Source organism: Dermochelys coriacea, chromosome 2 (assembly GCF_009764565.3).
Source record: "Dermochelys coriacea isolate rDerCor1 chromosome 2, rDerCor1.pri.v4, whole genome shotgun sequence".
NCBI classification, from domain to species: domain Eukaryota; kingdom Metazoa; phylum Chordata; order Testudines; family Dermochelyidae; genus Dermochelys; species Dermochelys coriacea.
The window spans coordinates 153,845,633-153,867,900 of record NC_050069.1 but is presented as its reverse complement, the minus strand read 5'-3'; the positions used below and the strand labels follow the sequence as shown (position 1 = coordinate 153,867,900).

Genomic DNA, 22,268 nt, shown 5'->3' with positions numbered 1-22,268 from the left:
CTAACTTCCAGCATCTAAACACCTTCATAATTTCTTTTAAAACCATCCTTAGCCCCTCTTTGGGGTTGTATTTTATAGATGTTCTGTGATATAAAATTATTCAAAAGAAAGACGTATCCCATGCGCTCTAATCAGTCTTTTCCTTTATAATTTGGGGTGCCACAATCCCTATACAGCAAACCCAGTATCTTGTGCTTCTTGATTATCTTGAATCTATCAGTCTCCTTCCCATGTTTATTTTATAAGGATGTGACCCAAATTGTTTAGATGCGTTATTGTATAGACACTGGTACACAGAAATTGGAAATATTAAGACTGGGTTTGGGGAAAATAAGGGAGAAAAGAGGTGACGAGGAAGCATGCCTTCTTCCTTCCCTGTGCATTTCAGCAGAAACACGGGTATTATGAAGGCCAGCCAGCAGAATTTCTCCTTCTTTTTCTCCCCTCCCCTTCCCCCCCGGCCCAGACCTTCGCCTCAGGGGCCTGAGAGTCTTGGTGGTGGCAACAGCAGACAGCCTGTGGGAGAAAGGCAAGTGACATTAAATCACTGTCAGCACTGACTACCCTGCTAAGCTGCCAGTTCAGCATTCATTCGCTTCCCTTCACAGGCTCTGTGCTGCATTGCCCTGCAGCTGCCGAGGTTCTGGGTAAGCCAGGTGATAAGGAGTCAGCTGTGCTAGCCAGTCCAGTGCAGGAGCAGGAGTTAGCCAACTGTTGGTAATAGCGTAGCACTGACTGAGGCATGTGGGGGAAGTGTAGGATTGGAAGGGACAAAGTGGGGGACAGTGCCCAGCATGCCCTCCTCTTTGCTTCAAGCTCTCAGTCTGAATTAGTAATTTAGCTGTATCTGCTCGAATTTGGTGCATTTCTCTCGTGCACTTCATTTAGGTTAGGTCTTTTGAAAATATCCCTCTGGTTTGGGTCACATGAAGCCATATGTCAGAAACATATTCCAGTCTGGCAAAATGACTTGCCTGTGCATTTCTAGTTCTAAATCTCCTGTACCGTTTCCCCTCCTTTACTGTGTCCCCGTCATCCAGTTTTGATTGGTACGACTCTTTGATCTTTATACAGCAAATATTTTTCAGACGGGTCTGCTAGAGAAATGTGAAATATTTGTGCTGAGAGAGACATAAAAGGCTGAGGGGGAGTATGTGTGTGTGTATCTGTGGAAATGGAGGTATGATGAAATAGCTACTAGTCGCATCTACCCACAGCTATACCTACAATGTTTGGTGACCTGCTGCGATTTGGCATCATAGTTGGCATTTTACTTTTACTGACTATCAGGTATTTTAATACTTGCACATCATTAAAGGATATTTCTTTTGTTCTGCTCCTCAGTCTGAAAGTTTAATTGGTAAGAAGCACTTTTCACTATTAATTAGCTATGAATGGAATGTAAAATGAAAGCTTAATTAAAATTGGCATTTCTGAGCCTTTTGTGGGTGGCAATCAAGTTGGTGACACATGACATTAGTGGTGACACTGAGTGTGGAAACTCAGTGTGAAACGTATGATAATTAATAGGGAACTAGTTGATAACGTGCATGACTGCAAGTCTGTATAGCATACGTGGCCAAACTGTGGGGCATGCCCAATTCAGGGGTTGGGGGGAGGGGGCACCACCCAGCCCCCACCCCGTCCCCAGCTCTGCTCTGGCCCTGCCACCAGCAATGGTCCCTATCCCCAGCCTTGGTGTGGCTCCGCACCCGGCCAGGGGCTTGGCTGCTGTCCCCCACCATGTCCCAGCTGCGACTCTGCCCCCCAGCCTTGGCCACTGGCCATGGCCCTGGCCCAGCTCACAGCCCCAGACTCTCCCCTCGCTCTGGCCCCAGCCTTGGCCCCCTTATCCCTGTCTGCAGCCCCCTCCCTCCCCCGAGCCGCAGCCCTGTTCCTGGCCCCAGCTTGGGGGGCATGGACAGGGATTGGGAGGCATAACGCTCAAAAGTTTGGGGAGCACTGCTGTATAGGCTGAGATCTAATTCTAGCTCTGCCACTGCCTCTTCTCTGATTTTAGGCATGTCATTTCACCTCAGTGCCTCATTTTCCATGACGTTATACCCAGTAAAATGAGCATAAAACCTACCTCACAGGGTCATTGTGAAGACTGACGAGGTTACTGACGAGGTTACAAGTAAGGTTGTACTGACGAGGTTACAGGTAACTGACGAGGTTACAAGTTTTCAAAGTGCTTTCCGCACTGATTTATTCCACACTGATTTATTAAGTTCATACAAAAGTTTTAATTGATGGGTCTTCCTCAGTACTGGTTTTGCAATCAGACTCACCTTTATTTACAAAGTGCACCCCTGTCCCACGGTAAACATTCATTAAAAGATCAAAGAGATTGCAGTGATTAGCCTAAAAAGGAAAATACCTTGGGGGGGGGGGGGAGGAAGTGTTTACGAGATAAGCAAATACTTTCCAAGCACAAATGTTAACAGAGGAAGCAGATGTAGCTTGCACCCTGCTCTGACTATTACCCACACTGCATGTGTCCAATTTACACCCTTTCTCAGGTTTGGTATTGCTGGTGACACAAGTAACAGCAATAAAACACAGATTTTGGCCTAAGCTTCCTCCCCCTGCCTGGCTGTTCATAGTGGTTTCCCCACAGGCCTTTTGTTTCCCAGTCCCATTTCCCTCTACTTCCCTGAGAGACTCCAATCCCTCTGTGTTTTGGTTAGAGTTAACGAACTGCATCTGCTACTCCAGCTCAGCTGTAAATATCCTGCAGTTTCTTGCAGGGTTCTAGTACCTGAAGTCAAAGTGGCTCATTGGAGTATTGCATTTATAGGAGGAATCTATAAACTGTCACTCCTAGAAGAAAAGGAGTACTTGTGGCACCTTAGAGACCTAACAAATTTATTTGAGCATAAGCTTTCGTGAGCTTAAAAGAGATGGAGTCACAAAACAGAAAGGAAGGTTACTGTAGATGGTAGGAGCTGGAAATGAGAAGGATATTACATCAAGAGAGGCCAGATACTGGGAAAGACTAAAGTGAGCAAGTGAAAAGAGAGAGCAACCAGAACCCGTGGTCATTTTGCTTCTACCAGCTCCTTTAAAACAACTGTATTTTGGAGTCAAGCAGTACAGGCTGTTCCTTTCTTCACTTCGATGCAACCCAAATGCCTTTCCCTTGGCACTTTTAGTTTTCATATGGAAGAGTCTTGCTTATATAACAGGGAAAGTTTAGTCATATGGGAGGATCCACTATCATACTGGTCTTTCAGTTAAAATTATGGTGTGCCTTGATTATAACTACTTTCAAGTATCTAAATTGTTCGCCTTCAAACACTTCTTCAGCAGGCCTTTAAGAACAGCTGGAAATGTTGTTACTAACTGATGAGTAAGTCTAAATACTGAGAATGTGAAACAAGTAACATTCTTAAAGGTAAACATAGAAACTTTTCTTCTAGAGGCTGCTGTTGGCAGGTGCCGAGCCAGTAGCTTTTGTCTGACACTATCTGCACTATTGGACCTGATATAAAACACTTCCAGTGAAGTCTAAAATAGTGGCAATAAAATCTCTGAACATGCCGCCTGTAGCACCACTTCAGCGCTAAACAAAACACTTCACTTTTAGCCCTGGTCTACACTACGAGTTTAGGTCAGATTTAGCGGCGTTAGATTGGTTTAGCCCTGCACCTGTCCCTGCTATGAAGCCATTTTTTCTGACTTTAAGGGCTCTTAAAACCGGTTTCTGTACTCCTCCCCTATGAGCGGATTAGCGCTGAAATCGACCTTGCTGGGTCCAATTTGGGATAGTGTGGATGCAATTCGACAGTATTGGCCTCCGGGAGCTATCCCAGAATGCTCCATTGTGACCACTCTGGACAGCACTCTCAACTAGGATGCACTGGCCAGGTAGACAGGAAAAGCTGTGCGAACTTTTGAATTTCATTTCCTGTTTGGCCAGCGTGGCGAGCTGATCAGCACAGGTGACCATGCAGAGCTCGCCAGCACAGGTGACCATGGAGTCCCAGAATCGCAAAAGAGCTCCAGCATAGACTGAACGGGAGGTACTGGATCTGATCGCTGTATGGGGAGATGAATCCGTGCTATCAGAACTCCGTTCCAAAAGATGAAATGCAAAAATATTTGAAAAAAGCTCCAAGGGAATGAAGGACAGAGGCTATAACAGGGACCCACAGCAGTGCCGTGTGAAACTTAAGAAGCTCAGACAAGCCTACCAAAGAACCAGAGAGGCAAACGGCCACTCCGGGTCAGAGCCCCAGACATGCCGCTTCTATGATGAGCTGCATGCAGTTCTAGGGGGTGCCCCTACAACTACCCCAGCCCTGTGCGTGGACTCCATCAATGGACTCTCACGCAACAGGGATGTGGATTTTGGGGACGAGGAGGAGGAGGAGGTTGAAGTACAGCAAGCAAGTGGAGAAACTGTTTTCCCCAACAGCCAGGAACTGTTTTTCACCTTGGATCTAGTACCGTCCCAACCCACCAAAGGTGGACTCCCGGACCTAGAAGGTGGAGGATGGACCTCTGGTGTGTGTACCTTTGTAAATATAATACACAGTTTAAAAGCAAGTGTGTTTAATGATTAATTTGCCTTGAAGACTTGGGATGCATTCGCGTCCAGTACAGCTACTGGAAAAGTCTGTTAACATGTCTGGGGATGGAGCGGGAATCCTCCAGGGACATCTCAATGAAGCTGTCCTGGAGATACTCCCAAAGCCTTTGCAAAAGGTTTCTGGGGAGGGCAGCCTTATTCCGTCCTCGGTGGTAGGACACTTTACAATGGCAGGCCAGCAGCACATAGTCTGGAATCATTGCATAAGAAAGCATGGCAGTGTATGGTCCTGGTGTTTGCTGGCATTCAAGCAACATCCGTTCTTTATCTCTCTATGTTATCCGCAGGAGAGTGATATCATTTATGGTCACCTGGTTGAAATAGGGGAATTTAATTAAGGGAATATTCAGAGGTGGCCATTCCTGCTGGGCTGTTTGTCTGTGGCTGAACAGAAATCATCCCTGCTGTTAGCTATGTGGTGGGGGGAGCGATCATCCCAGAGAATTGGGTGTGTGTGGGGGGGAGGGGTGGTTAGTTGGGTTTGTGCTGCACATTAACCTGAAAACCACAGCCCTTCCTCTTAAATGGCCAAACCATTTTAAAGGGCCAACCCAACACGTTCTTGGTATGTGAAATGAAGGCGCCGCTGTTTGAAACTATTCCCACATGTTAGGAAGGTTAAAGAAGCCCAAAGACTGTGTGATCTCTCACATCATACTAGCAGGCCCTCGATATAAGAGGCAAAATGCGACCTTGTAAAGAAAGCACACGTGCTACGTAATGTTAACAGCTTGGTTCACCGTGAAAGAGTCTACCCTTTGTTCTCTAAAATGTCTCTTTTTAAAGACTAATCTCCCTTTTTCCCCTCCAACAGCTGCAAATGTTTCATCGCTCCACATATCATCTCCGTCCCAGAGGCTATCGAAGATTAGAAGCCAAAAAAACCACACTCGCGATGAAATGTTCTCTGAGCTCATGCAGGCCTCCCACGCTGAAAGAGCCCAGCACAATGTGTTGAAGGAGACAAAGTCAGAGTCCAGGAAAGCACAAAATGAATGCGAGGAGAGGAGGGATGAGTGAGAGGAGAGGAGGGACAAGCGAGAGGACAGGTGGGATGAGCGAGAGGAGAGTTGGCGTAAGTGTGATGAGAGGAGGCAGGATGCAATGCTGAGGCTACTGGAGGATCAAACTGATATGCTCCGGCATATGGTTGAGGTTCAGAAAAGGCAGCAGGAGCACAGACCACCACTGCAGCCCCTGTGTAACCAACCACCCTCCTCCCCAAGTTCTATAGCCTCCTCACCCAGATGCCCAAGAATGCAGTGGAAGGGCCTTTGGGTACCCAACCACTCCACCTCAGAGGACTGCCCAAGCAACAGAAGGCTGGCATTCAATAAGTTATGAACTGAAGTGTGGCCTTGTCCTTCCGTCCTCCCATCCTCTACCACCCCACCCCTTCCAGGCTACCTTGGCAATTATCCCCCCATTTGTGTGACGAATTAATAAAGAATGCATGAATTTGAAACAACAATGACTTTATTGCCTCTGCAAGCGGTGATTGAAGGGGGGAGGGGAGGGCAGTTGGCTTACAGGGAAGTAGAGTGAATCAAGGGGGCAGATTTTCATCAATGAGAAACAAACAGAACTGTCACACTGTAGCCTGGTCAGCCATGAAACTGGTTTTCAAAGCTTCTCTGATGCGCACCGCACCCTGCTGTGCTCTTCTAATCGCCCTGGTGTCTGGCTGTGCGTAATCAGCGGCCAGGCGATTTGTCTCAACCTCCCACCCCACCATAAATGTCTTCCCCTTACTCTCACAGGTATTGTGGAGCAACAGCAAGCAGTAGTAACAATGGGAATATTGGTTTCGCTGAGGTCTAACTGAATCAGTAAACTGTGCCAGCGCGCTTTGAAACATCCAAATGCATATTCTACCACCATTTTGCACTTGCTCAGCCTATAGTTGAACAGGTCCTGACTACTGTCCAGGGTGCCTATGTATGGCTTCATGAGCAATGGCATTAAGGGGTAGGCTGGGTCCCCAAGGATAACTATAGGCATTTTTACATCCCCAATGGTTATTTTCCAGACCGGAAAATAAGTCCCTTGCTTCAGCCGTTCCCACAGACCAGAGTTCCTAAAGATGTGAGTGTCATGAACCTTTCCCGGCCATCCCACATTGATGATGGTGAAATGTTCCTTGTGCTCCACCAGTGCTTGCAGCACCATTGAAAAATACTCCTTTCGGTTTATGTACTGGCTACCTTGATGGTCCAGCCCAAGATAGGGATATGCGTTCCGTCTATCGCCCCACCATAGTTAGGGAATCCCATTGCAGCAAAGCCATCCACTATGACCTGCACATTTCCCAGAGTCACTCCCTTGATAGCAGCAGCTCAGTGATCGCGCTGGCTACTTGGATCATAGCAGCCCCCACAGTAAATTTGCCCACTCCAAATTGATTCCCAATTAACCGGTAGCTGTCTGGTGTTGCAAGCTTCCAGAGGGCTATCGCCACTTGCTTGTGAACTGTGAGGGCTGCTCTCATCTTGGTATTCTTGCACTTCAGGGCAGGGGAAAGCAAGTCACAAAGTTCCATGAAAGTGCCCTTACGCATGCGAAAGTTTTGCAGTCATTGGGAGTAGTCCCAGACCCGCAACACTATGCGGTCCCACCAGTCTGTGCTTGTTTCCCGGGCCCAGAATTGGCATTCCATGTCATGAGCCTGCCCTATTGCCACCAGGATGGCCAAATTGCTGGGGCCCGTGCTTTGAGAGAAGTCTGTGTCCATGTCCTCATCACTCTCCTCACCATGTCGCCTACTTGCCTGCTTTTGCAGGTTCTGGTTCTGGTTCTGGTTCTGCATATACTGCTGGATAATGTGTATGGTGTTTAGAATGGTCACAATTGCCGTGGTGATCTGAGCAGGCTCCATGCTTGCCATGGGATGGTGTCAGCAGGAGAGTAGAGTGGCAGCAGAAGCGGCAGCTGGATGACGATGCTGACAGCAATATGGCGCCTGCATGGAAAAAGGCGCAAAACGATTGTCTGCCATTGCTTTCATGGAGGGAGGGGGAGAAAGGGGTAGGCTGGTAGCAGACAGTGCAGTATGACTGCTATCTGTCATCGTCTCCTGGGTGCTCATGGTGCTGCTGGTTGGGAGAGCAGCCTTAGGCAGAATGGCCCCCTCAAGGATTGAGCTCACAACCCTGGATTTAGCAGGCCCATGCTCAAACCACTGAGCTATCCCCCTGCCAATATTTCAGGCAGGACTGAATCTTCATTAGACAAAACTTAAAGAAGAGAATGACCTGAGTCACTCCCATTTATGTCCAGGCGCCCCAACCAACCTCACCGAGGCTGGCCAAGAGCACCCAGGAGATGACGAGGACGGCTACCAGTCGTAATGTACCATCTGCTGCCACAAGGCAATGAGCTGCTGCTGTGTAGCAATGCAGTCCCACGTCTGCCAGCACCCAGGAGACGTATAGTGACGGTGAGCTGAGAGGGTTCCATGCTTGCCGTAGTATGGTGTCTGCACGGGGACCCAGGAAAAAAGCGCAAAACGATTGTCTGCCATTGGTTTCATGGAGGGAGGGAGTGGGGCCCTGATGACATGTACCCAGAACCATCTGCGACAATGTTTTTTGCCCCATCAGGCATTGGGATTTCAACCCAGGGGGCGGTGGAGACTGCGGGAACTGTGGATAGCTACCCACAGTGCAACGCTCTGGCTGTCGACACTAGCCTCAGCACTGTGGACGCACTCAACCGTCTTAATGGTCTTAAGTGGGGACACACGCAATCGACTGTATAAAATCGCTTTCTAAAAAATCGACTTCTATAAATTTGACCTAATTTCGTAGTGTAGACTCTGACCTAATGGTCTTGACAAGATTATGTCCAAGTGTGGTATTTGCAGCTTATGTTGTTTCCTAAATAAAAGTGTTACTGAACACAGTTTTGCTCTGTGTGAATTTAAATAATTTCTTATGGAGTAGATGATGATGATTGCTGGATGACAGATTGATTTCCACTCTATGCTTAACCATAACTAAACCTTGGGGGACAAGGGTATTATTATTGTGCATTCCTACCTATAATATTCAGCAGCAAGTAATCAATCACAAACTTGCACTCTGCGTCTATTTGCTTTGCTTCTAGAGGCTGGATGACTGGAAGACCATGCTTTTTCAGGGCATAAAATTGCTTGTGCCATTACACATGACATTTGCTAGTTTCCTCTGGGTTCTCCTGAACTGCTTTCGATTTACTAGATGCTATTTAACATTTTAAAAATCTTGCTGCTCCGTTCTTTTCTCTGAAGCACTTAAATTCTTAAATAACATTAAAAGAGGAAAAGGAAATAAACTCCTTTTGTATGGATCAGTATTCTAGAATACTGGCTGATGATCTCAGACCCCCCATGGCCATGCTCCATTAAATGGGCTATATAAGCAATGTAAAATGCACTAAATTATTATCTAACCAGTGGTTTTACAGCCACCTAGGATAAAGCACACATTTTTTCTACATGATTTTAGAAATGTGTATTATAAGCTTTTCTAGACAAGCTCACACAAATAGCTAAGCCCTGTACACCATACCAGCTGTGGTTGCTGTTAACAAAAATAGCTGAAGTATCCCAGGAAGCTGGTCCCCGTAATTCATTGGCAGGGATCTGTGCTGGTGGCAGTTGTTACTTAGCAGTGAAGAAATGAGAAGCATAATAGTTAAATTTTATTTGGGTCTCCAGTGACTTTTCATTTTCACAGCTAGTTTGGTTGACAGAAAATTTGATTCTTCAACTAGATCTAGACGCATATTCCACGTAGGTGTGTGCTTATCTTGCGCGCCGCTGCTGGAGACATTTGCCTAGCTGTACCCGTAGAGGCGTGGCGCTCATGGCTGTGGCCCCTCCCCTGGCTATATGAGGTGATGCTGCCTTCCCTGCTCCCCTAGTTTCTTCTGCCTGCCCATGGCTGGAGTCGGAGTTCTGTGTGGTTGTAACCTCACAAACTCACAATCAGTCTTAGTGTATATAGTTAGTATTTAGTGTTAGGTTAGCTGTAGTAGTTTTGTCCCCTGGTGCTGCCCTCATCTGGGTGAGCGATTCCTAATAGTGTTCCCCACATGCGGAGCCTGCTATGTCTTGGCAAGATCAAAGAGCGTTGTTCAGTTGGCAGATTGTTCAAGAAAAGGACTCAGGTGGCCCAAGACCTTTGCCTCACCAGCACCTGGTCGAACAAGCCATGTGGTCTGATTTGGTACTGAGGCCTTCATCAGGCCGACGATCACCCTCGGGCTCTGAGAGGTATGGCTGCTTTACGCTGAGGAGCAGGTGCTTCTCTGAAGAGGCAGAGGAGCCTTTCCGCATTGACTGTGCCAAAAAAAGATCTCATAAGACCAATTGAGACCACTCCAGGTCTGGGGTGACTCTCCAGGAAGAGCCTGGACAGGCACGAAGCTGGTGCTGGCAGGCAGGACAGTGTGGGTACTGATGATGCTTCCCTGGTAACAAGAGGGATGGTCAGAAACGCTTCATCATTGACTATGGTTCCAGCCTCTGGGCATCTGTGGAGTCCATTACCACTGAGAGAGCTGCTGATATTGACTGCCCATGGCATTGGCATACCAGGCAGCTGCAGACCTCCTCTGCCTTTCGGTCCCAACCTCACTGTTGATTCAGGACTTTTCCAGGCCACTCTGATGGAGTGAGGTGCTGAACCCTTGGGTCTGTCTGCACTGCGTTCCAGTGCTCCCCTTCCAGTCATTGGGGTAGGGCTGGTATCAGAATCAGTACGCATGCTTCCCTGGCAGCTCTCACCACCCCACAGCACCGATACAATCGGTGTGCCACTATTCACGTCGGGACTGACACCTCCTTTGCATTGGTATTTTTGGTACCAATGGTACTGCCTCCATCTGAGGCACTGTTTTCTGACTCGTTTTGGGCGATGGACGAATTGGATCACCTATTTGCTCCCTCTGGTCTCACTCCATTCTTGTCAGCAGGGTCCCAGGACTCCTCTGCATCTGAATCAAGGTCATCATCCTCCCGCTTTGCATCACCCAACAAACACCAAGGACCACTAAGGTCCCCAAGATTGGTATAAGCCCTATGGTAAGGACAGAGGTCCCTGGCCCAGCACCTACTCTGCACCAACTCCCTATCCATATCAGTGACCCCCTTGGAATTAGTGGGATGCCCCTCGTTCTTAGCGATCCTGCTATTCATCTCGTTCAAAGATGAAATCATCTGCCAGATCTGCAATGATGGCCACAAATCAGCTATGGGCTCAGACATCAGCTCTCTTCCTCCCTGCAGAGCCATCTTGTCCGGGTGCCTCATCCCTGGAACATGATTCAGCTTTGGCTCAAACAAGGGCCTTGACTTTGTCTGCAGACAAGTCTGTACTTCCGGGTTCATCCTCCTCTTCAATACCGGAGGACTTTACGGCATATCAAAACCTCTTGTGCTATGTGGCTGCATCCTTGGGCATCCAATCAGAATTCCTGAATGAGAACATCCACAAATTGGTGGACATTTTACAGCCATCTGCCTCTGGGAGAGTTGCCCTTCTGATCAGTAAAAAAGAAAAGGAGTACTTATGGCACCCTAGAGACTAACAAATGTATTTGAGCATAAGCTTTCGTGAGTTACAGCTCACTTCATCGGATGCATGCATGCACTCTCAAACTGGCCAAAGCCCTTTGGAGTACGCCAGCCTCAGTACCACCAGCGGCTAAGCACAAAGAAAAGTGCTACTTTGTTCCAGCTCAGGGATTTGAGGGCTTTTATTCACACTTGTCCTCAAATTCCCTGGTAGTGATGGCAGTGAATGACAGGATCCGGTAGGGCAGATTCAAATCCACCCCCCAGGACAGAGACTCTAAGTAATTGGACCTTATGGGCAGGAAAATCTACACCCTTATGGGCAGGAAAATCCTCAGCCCCACTGATGCAAATTGCTAATTAACGTACCTTGCTGTCCAAATACGACTTCCTTAATTGGACAGCTATGTCCAGATTTGCTGACCAGGTGCCCAAGGCCTCACAGGATGACATTAAGGCTTTTGTCAAGGAAGGCTACTTGGTGGCCAAGATGTTCCTGCAGTCTGCCCTTGTCATTGGGGACACTTAGGCCAAGGTGATGCTTCTGCAGTCACCATACAGAGGGCTTCTTGGCTGCTAAACTCCAGCGTTGCCTGATGTCCATCCAGCCTTTGAGGACTTGCCTTTTGATGGCTGAACCCTGGTCTTGGTCAAGACTGATGATGTGCTTCACTTCTTCAAGGACTCCAGGACAACCCTGAGGTCCTTGAGGGTGCACACCCTGCCAGCAGAGGCTCCGCTATGTTGCTTAGTACCTTTGCACAGTCCCTTCCCCTGAAGCAACAGAGCTACCCTAGGAAGAGGGATAGGTCCCACAAGCCTATATGCTATTTCCCAGTGTTGTGTAAGTGCCCATTTTGACTCCCTGGTCCAGGGCACTTTTCCAGTTGTTGCTCCTCCCTCCTTCTCTCCCTGCCCATTTGGGGATAGACTGGCCCACTTTTACAGCAGTTGGGGCTTGATTTCTTCCAACAAGTGGATCTCAGACACTGTCCGATTGGATTATGCCATCCAGTTCATCTCCCCATCTTCCCTCCCTGTCCCTTTTCGGACCCTTCTCATATGAGTCTGCTCATTGAACAACTTAGTTCCTTGCTGGCCCTGGGATCAGTGAAGGAAGTTCCACTGGAACTCCATTGGGTTAAGATTCTACTCCAGGCATTTCCTGATATCCAAATCCAAGGGCAGGATGAGACCCATCCTTGACCTTTACAGCCTCAAACATATCAGATATATGATGTTCTCTTTGACTAGCCCCCCTGTGTTATTTCAGAACAACTGGTGCACTGCTCTGGACATCCAGGATGCCTTCTTTGATGTAGCGATTCTGCTGAGCCCCAGGAAGGTCCTTTGCTTCTTTGTAAGAGAACACCATTTTCTGTACATGGTATTGCCATTCGGCCTCTCTTCCTCTCCCCTAGTCTTCACCCTGTGCATGGTTGTTGTTACTGCATATGTCAGGAGACAGGGACTCAACATCTTCCTGTACCTCGATGACTGGTTACTGAGGGCAGATACAGCGAGGAAGTTCTCATCCCATCAGCACCACATTGCACTTGCTTGGCTTCATTTTGAACACCGGTAAAGTCAGCCTTGGCTCACACTCAAAATATCAAGTTCATTGTGGCCCTGTTAGATTGCATGAGGTCAAAAGCATTCCTATTGAACAGCCACTTTCAGGCAATTCAACATCTCTGTCCCAGTCTGTAATCCCAGTCCTCCATGACAGACCAGGTGTGTCTGAGCCTCTTGGGCCACATGTCTGCTTGCATGCAGGTGGTCAAATTTGTAAGGCTACACCTCTGCCCCCTTCAAATGTGACTCAAGACGGTCTATTGCCCCACCCTTCATTCAGTGGTTGGGCTGGGTCATCTTCCTCACTAGTCCTAGACTCCTTGCAGTGATAAATTTACCCACAGATTGTTTGTCTGGAAGTTCCCTTCACCAGCCAAGTCAGTTGTTACCAACACTGCAGTGCTGGGTGTGTGTGGGGTGCACTTGGGCTTGCTGAAGGTACAGGAACTCTGGTCAGAGCCAGAGACCTTGCTCCATATCAATATGCTGGAGCTTTGGGACATCCACAATGCTTGCCATATGGTCCCAGAAGGTATCAGACGCTCAGTGGTTCACATACTCACTGACAATACCACTGTGAAGTACTGTGAGAACAAACAAAAGGGAGCACACTCTAGCTTGCTCTGCCTAGAGGTGATCAATCTGTGGCAATTTTGCACTGAAGAGGCAATTTTGCACTCTGGGGTGCTGGGTCGGGGTTGCACCACACAGCTCAGCCCAGCTCCGGCTGGGGTGCTGGGTCGGGGCCGCACCAGGCCCAGAGCACCCTGCTCATGGGCTCCCTCTGCTGGCAGGCTCTGAACAAGGCCTGCACAGAGAACATGGATGCCATGCTGAAGAGCCTGCTGACAGCAATTCCCAGCACAAACTCCAGCACATCTTGGAGGTAAGCACAAGGGGGAGGAGCAGCAGGAATTTTACCTTAATCCTGGGGAAGCCTGAAATGAGAGACTGGATGATCCACATTTCCATTGTGTCCTGCTACCTGAGAGCCTATTGGGCCAGCCTTGGTGAGGGCAGTCAGTGCAGTGCAGTGCAGTGTTGGGGCACTTCCTCTTTCAGGGACAGAGGGAAGGTGCTGGCGCTCGTGACAGGGCTCTACCTGGTTCTGTTGAGCACTAACTCCAAGCCCCAGGCCAGCTTGGGGAGTGAGAGCTTTAGACCCCTGTGAGGCCCAGGAGACGGTCCTCAGAGAAGAACCCTGGCTCCTTCCTAGGGAGCTGCTGAGATTCACAAGGAGGGAATCAGCCCTTCTCTCCCATGGACACAGATGACTGTAAGGAGCAGGGGGTTGTCCTTTGTCCAACAGAGACCTGTCCTAGGTCTCACCCACTAACCTGGGAGAGAGCTGGGAACTGAACTTGGTCCCATCCCAGCACTTCCCCAGGTACACTCTCTTCTCCTCCCCCACCCCCACTTGGCTATTTTGCTATGGGTTTGTGAACATGAAACAAACAGGAACTTCTTCTCCATCTTTGAGATTCTGCTCAGGACACCCAGAACCGTCAGCCACTGTTACCATGCTGCCTCAGCAGGTGAGAGCTTTGCGGCTGCCAAGCTGTGTCAGCTGCCAGACACACCAGCCTCTCTGCCTTGCCAGCAAACTCTTCAAGATTCTGCCAGACTGAAACTTGCCTTGCAGGTAACAAACAGTGAATCCCAGTTCCCCAGAGACATCACCCTGCAGTGTCCAGTCCCCTTACTGGACACTCAGAGAAATTATTAGGTTTCCTGCCTCCAAAGGGACAAGGCACACCTCAGGCTGTTAGGTAGGCTGGAGACTCACACTTCACTTGAACACACAGCACTGAGGTGGTTTGGGAAGCGTAGTAACAAAGAACAGATTTAAGTGATACTAAGCAAGAGAAAGAGACAAGTTTGGTTACAAACAAAACAAAACATGCTTTGTAGTGACTAAAACTGATAACAAGTCACAATTTTTGCCTCATGAGTTTCCAGACTAACATCAATTTACCAGCATCTCCAGCCATCTGGGCCAGGGGACCCAATGTTCCCGCAATCAAAGGGTGTTGTTCCCTCTGTTCCATATGTGATGGAGAACTCAAATGTCTTTTGCTCCCTTTCAGTTACCCAAAGTCCATTGTCTGTGCTTCCAGAACCAGGAAAGCTTCCTGGGATGCAGACTCCATCCCACGGTGTGCTCCCCAAGCTGCCACTTCTTAGGTTGGTTGCTTTGTTTACCTTCAATGTCAATGTACTTTCATTGCCTATGGCTTATAAAGCTTGACCCAGACAGATGAATCCACGTTCCTGCCTCTAAGCCAAACTTGTTTATAAATTCTGACCCGAAAACACAGTTTAAGAACCTATTTCCAGCATACGTACACAACTCATTATACCCCACCTGGACCTACATCACACAAGGATATTCTTGACCAGTGTGTTCTCAGCTTTCCTAACAGACTTTATTTGATGTCCCCATATGATACAATAATTCTCTATCGAATCAGTTGATTTAATTGCTTAGGCTTTTGGTTTCAGACCCTCTGTTCTCCCCCTGGGGTACCTGTATCCTGATTGTCACATCGGTCTTCCAAGTTCTGTCCCAGCCTCTCACACGATGTATTCTGCAGCCAGCCCAGCTCAGGGAGCAGTGGGGACTGGTGATCTCATTCTGTCAAACCAAGCAACATGGATCTCATTGAGGCTTAGATGGAAGATCCCATGCATCTCCTGGAGGTAAGGACAGTTCACTTTTCTGGGCACTTGGGGCTTTTGCAACAAAGAGGGGGCTCCTGCTCCTGCTCCATAGCCTGGGAGCTTTCCACATCCCTGGATCCCAGCCCTGGTACAGAGACCTATTTGTCATCATGACATCATTATTTTATTCTTAGAGGATGTATCAGGGATCCTGGAGATGGTTTCCTGCAGGAGGTTTGAGCGGGGAGAGATCACTCACTGTCATAACTCATAGGTTTTAACCCAGGTCTGCTGGGTTCATGGGAGCAGCCACACTCCAGCCCTCCACCTAGTAGTCTGCACACAATTGCTTACCTAGGACCCATGAAGTCCAGCCCCTCTTTGAGGCTCCACCCCTGAGGTCTATTGGCAGAGTCTCAGAGCAGCTAATTGCCCCCGGGCCCTCCTTAAGCCAGCAGCATGGACAGGAAGCTGTCTGAACACCTGAGATCCTCCCTCTTCTGGACCGTGTGCTACCTGTTCCTGCTCCTGCTTCCCTGGCTTGATTTCCTGGCAGCTGGACTTGGTGAGACTTGAGGGATCTCATTTGTGATTCTGATCACAAGTTTGTCTTTTGTTTCTGATCTTCCAGTATCCTGATCCAGCTGACTCTACACTCCTGTCTTGTAAGTGTGGACTCTGGCTCTGAACCCTAGGTATGGCTGCCCCTGACCTGGCTGTGACACTGACTTTTGTACAATTTCTACAATGCCCTTTTCTGCTCTCCAGCTCTGCTCCCTCCAGCAGGCTGATAGATTGTCCTTGGTGGGCCATGTCCTGGGGTGTGATGGAGCTGTGTGCCAGAGAGGGCCAGGAGCAGATGCATCGCACATGGCTAGGAACGGGCTAAACAGCCTGTAATGCTAGATGACTACAACCATGGCCACATACAGACACCCTGGACATACAGCATACTCCAACTTGAGCCATGACAGTGGTGACCTCTGCCAGCCCCCTCTGAGGTGGGTCAGTATTATCCCTGTTAGCTGGGGCACAGGGATGGAAAGCAACTGGCTGCAAGGTCAACACAACATCACGGACAGAGGCAGGACTGAAGCACGGTACTGATACCACTCCAACTCCAACCACAAGACCACACCCACTTCCAAAGCCGGAGAACCCCGGAGCCCTGACTCTGACAACCAGTCCTTAAATGAGAAGAGCTAACTCCCTCCCTTTCAGGAAGCCATAGAAGGGGTCGTGTGCTGAGCCCCCTTCTGCAATGCTACTGTCTGAGACCATTGCTAGTGGGTGCCAAGTGACTGAGCAGGGAGCTCCTGGAGAGAATCCTAGGGGCAGCCCAGTCGTGTTTCATTGTGACTCTCTGGGAGCCATGCAAAGAGTGCAGCATTGAAGAGACTCTCCTGCTCTAACAAAGGGTTTCTGTTCTCCTAGATAGTTAGCCAGGGAGGCCAGCTTGCAGAATGTGGAAGAGTCATTTGGCGATGGGTTGGAGGATTCACCATATAGGTGGCAGCAGCTGCAGTGTCTGGAGTCCCCACGGGCCAAACCTCCACTCCTGACAGTCCAGGCTAATCTCCCATTGCTCTCAGTGCAGCTTTGGCTTTAGCTGCTGGGTCTGCGTGGCCAGACAGAGGACTCAGGTATTTCCATCAGGCTGCTCATTGGCAAATGGAGTCATCCAAAGAAGTGAAGAATGGAAGCGAAATCTGGACCATCCGCTGAGCTGCTGCAATCAAGTGACCACAGCTGGGGAGAGAAGAGGGAGAACCTGAAGGTGGCTGGTGGCAGTAGGGAGGAAAAGCAGTTTGGGAGCCAGGAGAATAGAAATAAATAGTTAATGATGAATACTGAGGGTTTTGTTTTGTGTGGTGAAGGGTTGAAAATGGGTTTCTTTACTATCACACTAAACTTTAAAATAGCTGTGTATGATGAAAGGTCAGGTCTATAAAGGTAAGAGGTCACTCTAGGGGCCTGAAGTCCCAGATTCTGTCTCTATTGCATGCTTCTACCAGCTGATCTCAACCCAACAAATCCCTCAGGTGGCGGCAGTAATGAGCTCTTGTCCTCTATTTCTGGACTAGCCACCAGAAAAAGGGCACAATACATGTGGCCAAGGAAATAGAGAGACATGGGGGTCACTTGCACAATTGTCTGTTAATGTGTCTCTTGTGAGGGAGGACAGCAGGGTACTGTGGACTAGTCAAGAGCCACATGTCTCCAAACTTGCACATCCTAAGGATCCAGAGACTTCTCTCCAGATCCCAGAGCTTCCTCAGAGCTCCTAAGGAGCTAGATGGAATCTGGCCTCTCTCCCCCGACCTCAGCAGTCCAGAAGAAGATGTTTGCAGACATGGCATGTGTCCTCTCCTGCCACACTCACACTCACATGTGGGAGACTAATGCAGTCACAGTCTGGGTGTCATGCATTCCTTTAGGCTGTGAGAAGCAGGAGGACTTGAGCTGCAATGGATCCTCCTGTGCATGAGCTGAGTGGGCAGCTTCTCTACTGCCCTATCTGTTTACCAGCCCACACTCAGCAGCCAAGGGCTAAGGAGGAGGTGATGGACTTACCCCTAAGGTGGGTGTGGGAAGAAGCAGAGTGAAGAGGTAATCGGAGAGCCATCCCATACCATTCCTCCAAGAGTCACTCCAACAACCATCTAGCTCCTTGTCTCTGTAGGCCGCCGCCCCTAGGTTCCATGGGAATTTCTCAATCAACCATCTAGAAAGCTGCCTCTGGCTGTCTACAAACTCTCTACAAGCTCACACCCAGCCCTATCATGAGAGGTAAGGAATAAGGTCCTGCCTCCCCCAACTGCTCGGGGGGATACTCTCGGAGCAATCAGTGTAGGGCTTTATGCCTCTCTAGAAAGTGATCACTTTCCATGGTGTGTCAAGAAGCTGCACACCCCTTGGCAGCTCTGTTTAGAGCAACTTTAACTTTGACAGGGGTTTCTGCTCTAAATGCTCTGGCCCTGAGGGAAGAATTCTGAGGGAAACAGGTGTTTCCCCTGCTCCAATCCAGGCTCTGCTGTTCTGATGCTGCAGAGCTGATACAGAAGACTTGAGGGCTTCTGGAGAGCATGCAATCCCATGCTGCTGTGGCCACTGGCACACATTATTTTTCTCTCATGGCACCTTCCAATGGAGGGAAGAACATGACATGTGCGTTGGAATCTCTCCCTGGCTTGCAAATAACCAGAGATGACCCATGCCCGCCAATAGTGGGGAGGGTGGGGGAAGGGGGGAGGAAGGAGGAGGTCAGAGTGAGGGCTGCTGGCTTCAGCAGTGTTACTGAGCATGCTCAGTCCATGTGAGCATGCTGAATACAAGCCAAGCAGCAACTCTTGCGAGGGAGGGGGGACACATGAGCCCACATGCTCCCTTTCCCACGCATCACCTCTGCAGATAACCCTCCTGTGAAAACACAAGTGTGTACTCAGGGGAATGCTGTGCTACAGTGTATGAGCCCTGCAAGATATCACTTATGAAGCGTAGCAACACTGGAGTCTGGGTAATAGGGAAGAGGAGTTGGAAGTGGGTAGAACTGGGAAACCTGGGGGGATGATGTGTCTGACTGGAATGTTAGTGTCACTGGTGACAACCTATATAGGAAAAGGAGAGAGGATCAAAGTTGTGGGCTCAGTGGCACTTGACATTAGACACATTATTACCTGTTTAAAGTTCTTGGTTTTTGAGAATCCCAGGCCCTCAAATGGACAGGGATCAACCTGCTAACTAATACACCCCAGCAGGGGAACCAGTGTGTGGCTGGTAAGTTCACTGAATCCAAACCAGAGAACAAGGTTCAGTTTCTCCTTTAGCACCTATCTGTGACTTGTGGGAAGACAATTGAGTTCCCATGGGGGACCTCCTATTGGGAGACAGACAGGGGCGGTCTCACATATCCAGTAGTAAATCATCCCTGGAGATTTAAAAAAATTATAGATACTTTTCTAACACAAAGCTTTGGACCCAACTAGGGGTTACTCTCTTGTGGGTCTCAGTGTGGTGGAGAAGGATGAACAGATTACTGGACTGCATATTAGTTGTCCTGGGGCCATGATCATGACTTGACTATAGTCAGTAAGGACCAATAGAGGACAGTCTCAACCAGCCATATTTACATTTGGTGCATTGAAAGGGCTAAATTTCCAAAGCAGCTCTCTCCCTCTTGGGGTAGCAGCTGCCTCCTCTCATGACTTGGCCCTCCAGCCAGGCCAGTTCCAAGCTTCTCCCCTTTCGGGGTAGTCCAGAAACAAAAGCCAGGGAATCAACACCAAAAAACTGGTTAGTAGGCTTGAGGGGGAAATGCCTCACTCTCTGGGTATAACAGAAGCAGGTTCCCCCTTCCCTGAAAGAGGGACCTTCAGGCAGTTGTTAAGGGAGAGATCCTGCCTTCCCTTAGGACCTGCAAGGTAGAGGTCCTTCCTCTTGCCTGGTCTGCCCACAAGTCCTCATCCAGTCTGTGAATCCCCTACAGGTGTGGTGTAGCTGGGCTGGCTGAGGCCAGAGCAGTTCCTTAACCCCTTGTTCCCCAGTGTGGGGTTTGTATTCCCCATCACAAGTCCAAACAGAGGGAAAAAAACCTTGAAGATACAGATTTCCATACTGTTAATAGCTAACGGATCTAGCAGGCCTGAGGGCCTATTTTTGAAAGGGGACCTTATCATTATCTTGGGTACGCCCATCTAATGCTACAGATGCATATTTTGGGTAGCAAATTCTTATCCCATCCAGCAGTGAAAATGTGAATTTTGAATCCTTTTTTATCCTGGCTTCTCCTTAACTCTTTGGAAGGTGACTTTAGATGATGCTTCGTGCAGCAGGCATTCTTTTGCCCTGTGTGGTTCTGGCTTTTCTGTTGCTGGATTTGGGAGGAGGGTTGGTGAGAATCCACTCTGCCGCCTGCAGAAGGCTCCATGCTAATTCAAAAGTTTGTTAATTTGGGTCCTGATTTCCTTCTGTTCCTGGAAGGTGATTGTTAGGGGGCTTATTCCTTCACCCACTCACTTCCCTGGTCCTTCTCGCATGAACAGAGAGCAACAATACCCAAAGTCCAAAGGTGCAAACAATTCAATGTTTATTAGGGTGAAATTCCAGCAAGTGTGATTCCAGTTTCCTTCCTTAGTGTCCCCCTTCCCAGCTCTGACATCACAGAGCCTTACCTGTGTCCCTGTTCCCATTTCCCCCCTTACTTCCTGATTGACTGCAGACTATATAGTAAAACTTGAGTTCTGCTTAGCTATACCTTATCCAATCATTTTACTGAAATTTAACTAACCAATCCTAACATATTGTAACATGATTATTTAACCAATTATATCCCACCACCTAAATTAGTTTACACCCAGCAAAATTAATTATACAGCAGACAGAAACTATCACAGAACCAGACAGAGATTATACAGACAAACAATAGGGAAATGGGGACTACAGTGATAGAACAACTTGTTTCATGTTCTCTGTGTGTGTGTATATAAATCTCTCCTCTGTTTTTTCCACCAAATGCATCCGATGAAGTGAGCTGTAGCTCACGAAAGCTTATGCTCTAATAAATTTGTTAGTCTCTAAGGTGCCACAAGTACTCCTTTTCTTTTAAAGAAATGAGGATTTCACATCCCAGCTATTGATAAGTGAGTTCTTGCCAGACAGGATGCTATCAAACTAAGTTTCCTTTTACATTTTCTAGGCACTTCCCTTTCTCTGGAGGTGATAGGCATTATCAGGACAGAATTGTATTCCTAACAGCCCAATAGCACCTTCTGTCAATGTGACTAGTTTGGAATGTGAGGAGGTGACCGGTCGCTTCCCAGCTTATAGCTGCCTCTGTTGCTTAGCCAAAGGCCTTAGCCTAAGAACAGGGCCTCAGACTGTCACAGTAAGAGAAGGCCCTTACACTGGCAGACAGTGATTTTGATCTTTCTTTTATACCTCTATAACTAGCTAAGTGATAAGAATACACCTAAATTCTTAGAGTATAGGCCTTTACAGACAGGCCTGCATATCTATATCCTAACAGTGATGTTTGGAAGTTTTCATGGAACATGAATTCTAGATGACTTTTTCAGATTTCTGGGCAGAGAGAACTTTTGTAGACCACCCTCTCCCTGTACCCGGTAGCTTACTAAACCATTGCACTCATTGATATGCTGGTCACGCACCATTTCCCTGAATGGCTCCTTGGCATACTTTGATGGGATCCCACCACTTGCCTGGAAAATTACTAGGTTTTCCAATATTTCTAAAATATTAAGTGCTTCCCCTGCCAGAAACAACATCAGAGCTGGTTTTGGTAAATATCCCCAAAACATGACCTCAGCCTACCCTGCATCAGCCAGATCCAGCTTCTTAGTTTTTTGTATTGATTTAAAGTAAAATCAACAAGTTGACACACAGTCAGTCTATGGAACTCTTCGCCAGAGGTTGTTGTGAAAGCCAAGACTATAACCGGGTTAGAAAAAGAACTAGATAAATTCATGGAGCATAGGTCCATCAATGGCTATTAGCCAGGATGGCAGGGACGGTGTCTTTAGCCTCTGTTTGCCAGAAGCTGGGAATGGGCCACAGAAGATGGATCACTTGATGATCTGTTCTGTTCATTCCCTCTGGGGCACCTGGCATTGGCCACTGTCAGAAGACAGGATACTGGGCTGGATGGACATTCTTATGTAAAATCAGTGTTACTCACACACCTGCATAGGGTGGGCTTGTGCATGTGTGAACCTTTCAAGGGCAGAAGTGAGATGGAGTGTACGTGAGAATTTATGAAAGAGATATAGAAGCATTCCACAATGTTGCAAATCATGGCCTTGTGGATAGACACAAAGCAAAGTGAGGGACTCTTTCTCCTCCCATCTCCTCACCCAGGTAATAGAA

At 48.2% G+C, this 22,268-nt stretch overlaps 1 long non-coding RNA gene across 1 annotated transcript; it reads right to left on the bottom strand.

Annotated features, from left to right (window-relative positions):
• Positions 1-2,206: 2,206 nt before the first annotated feature.
• On the bottom strand, positions 2,207-21,941 carry LOC122458843. The gene is made up of 3 exons (XR_006279123.1): positions 21,783-21,941; positions 7,881-7,884; positions 2,207-2,218 (listed from the first exon to the last, which is right to left on the bottom strand). It is a non-coding gene; the product is annotated as an uncharacterized LOC122458843 (long non-coding RNA).
• Positions 21,942-22,268: the final 327 nt, after the last annotated feature.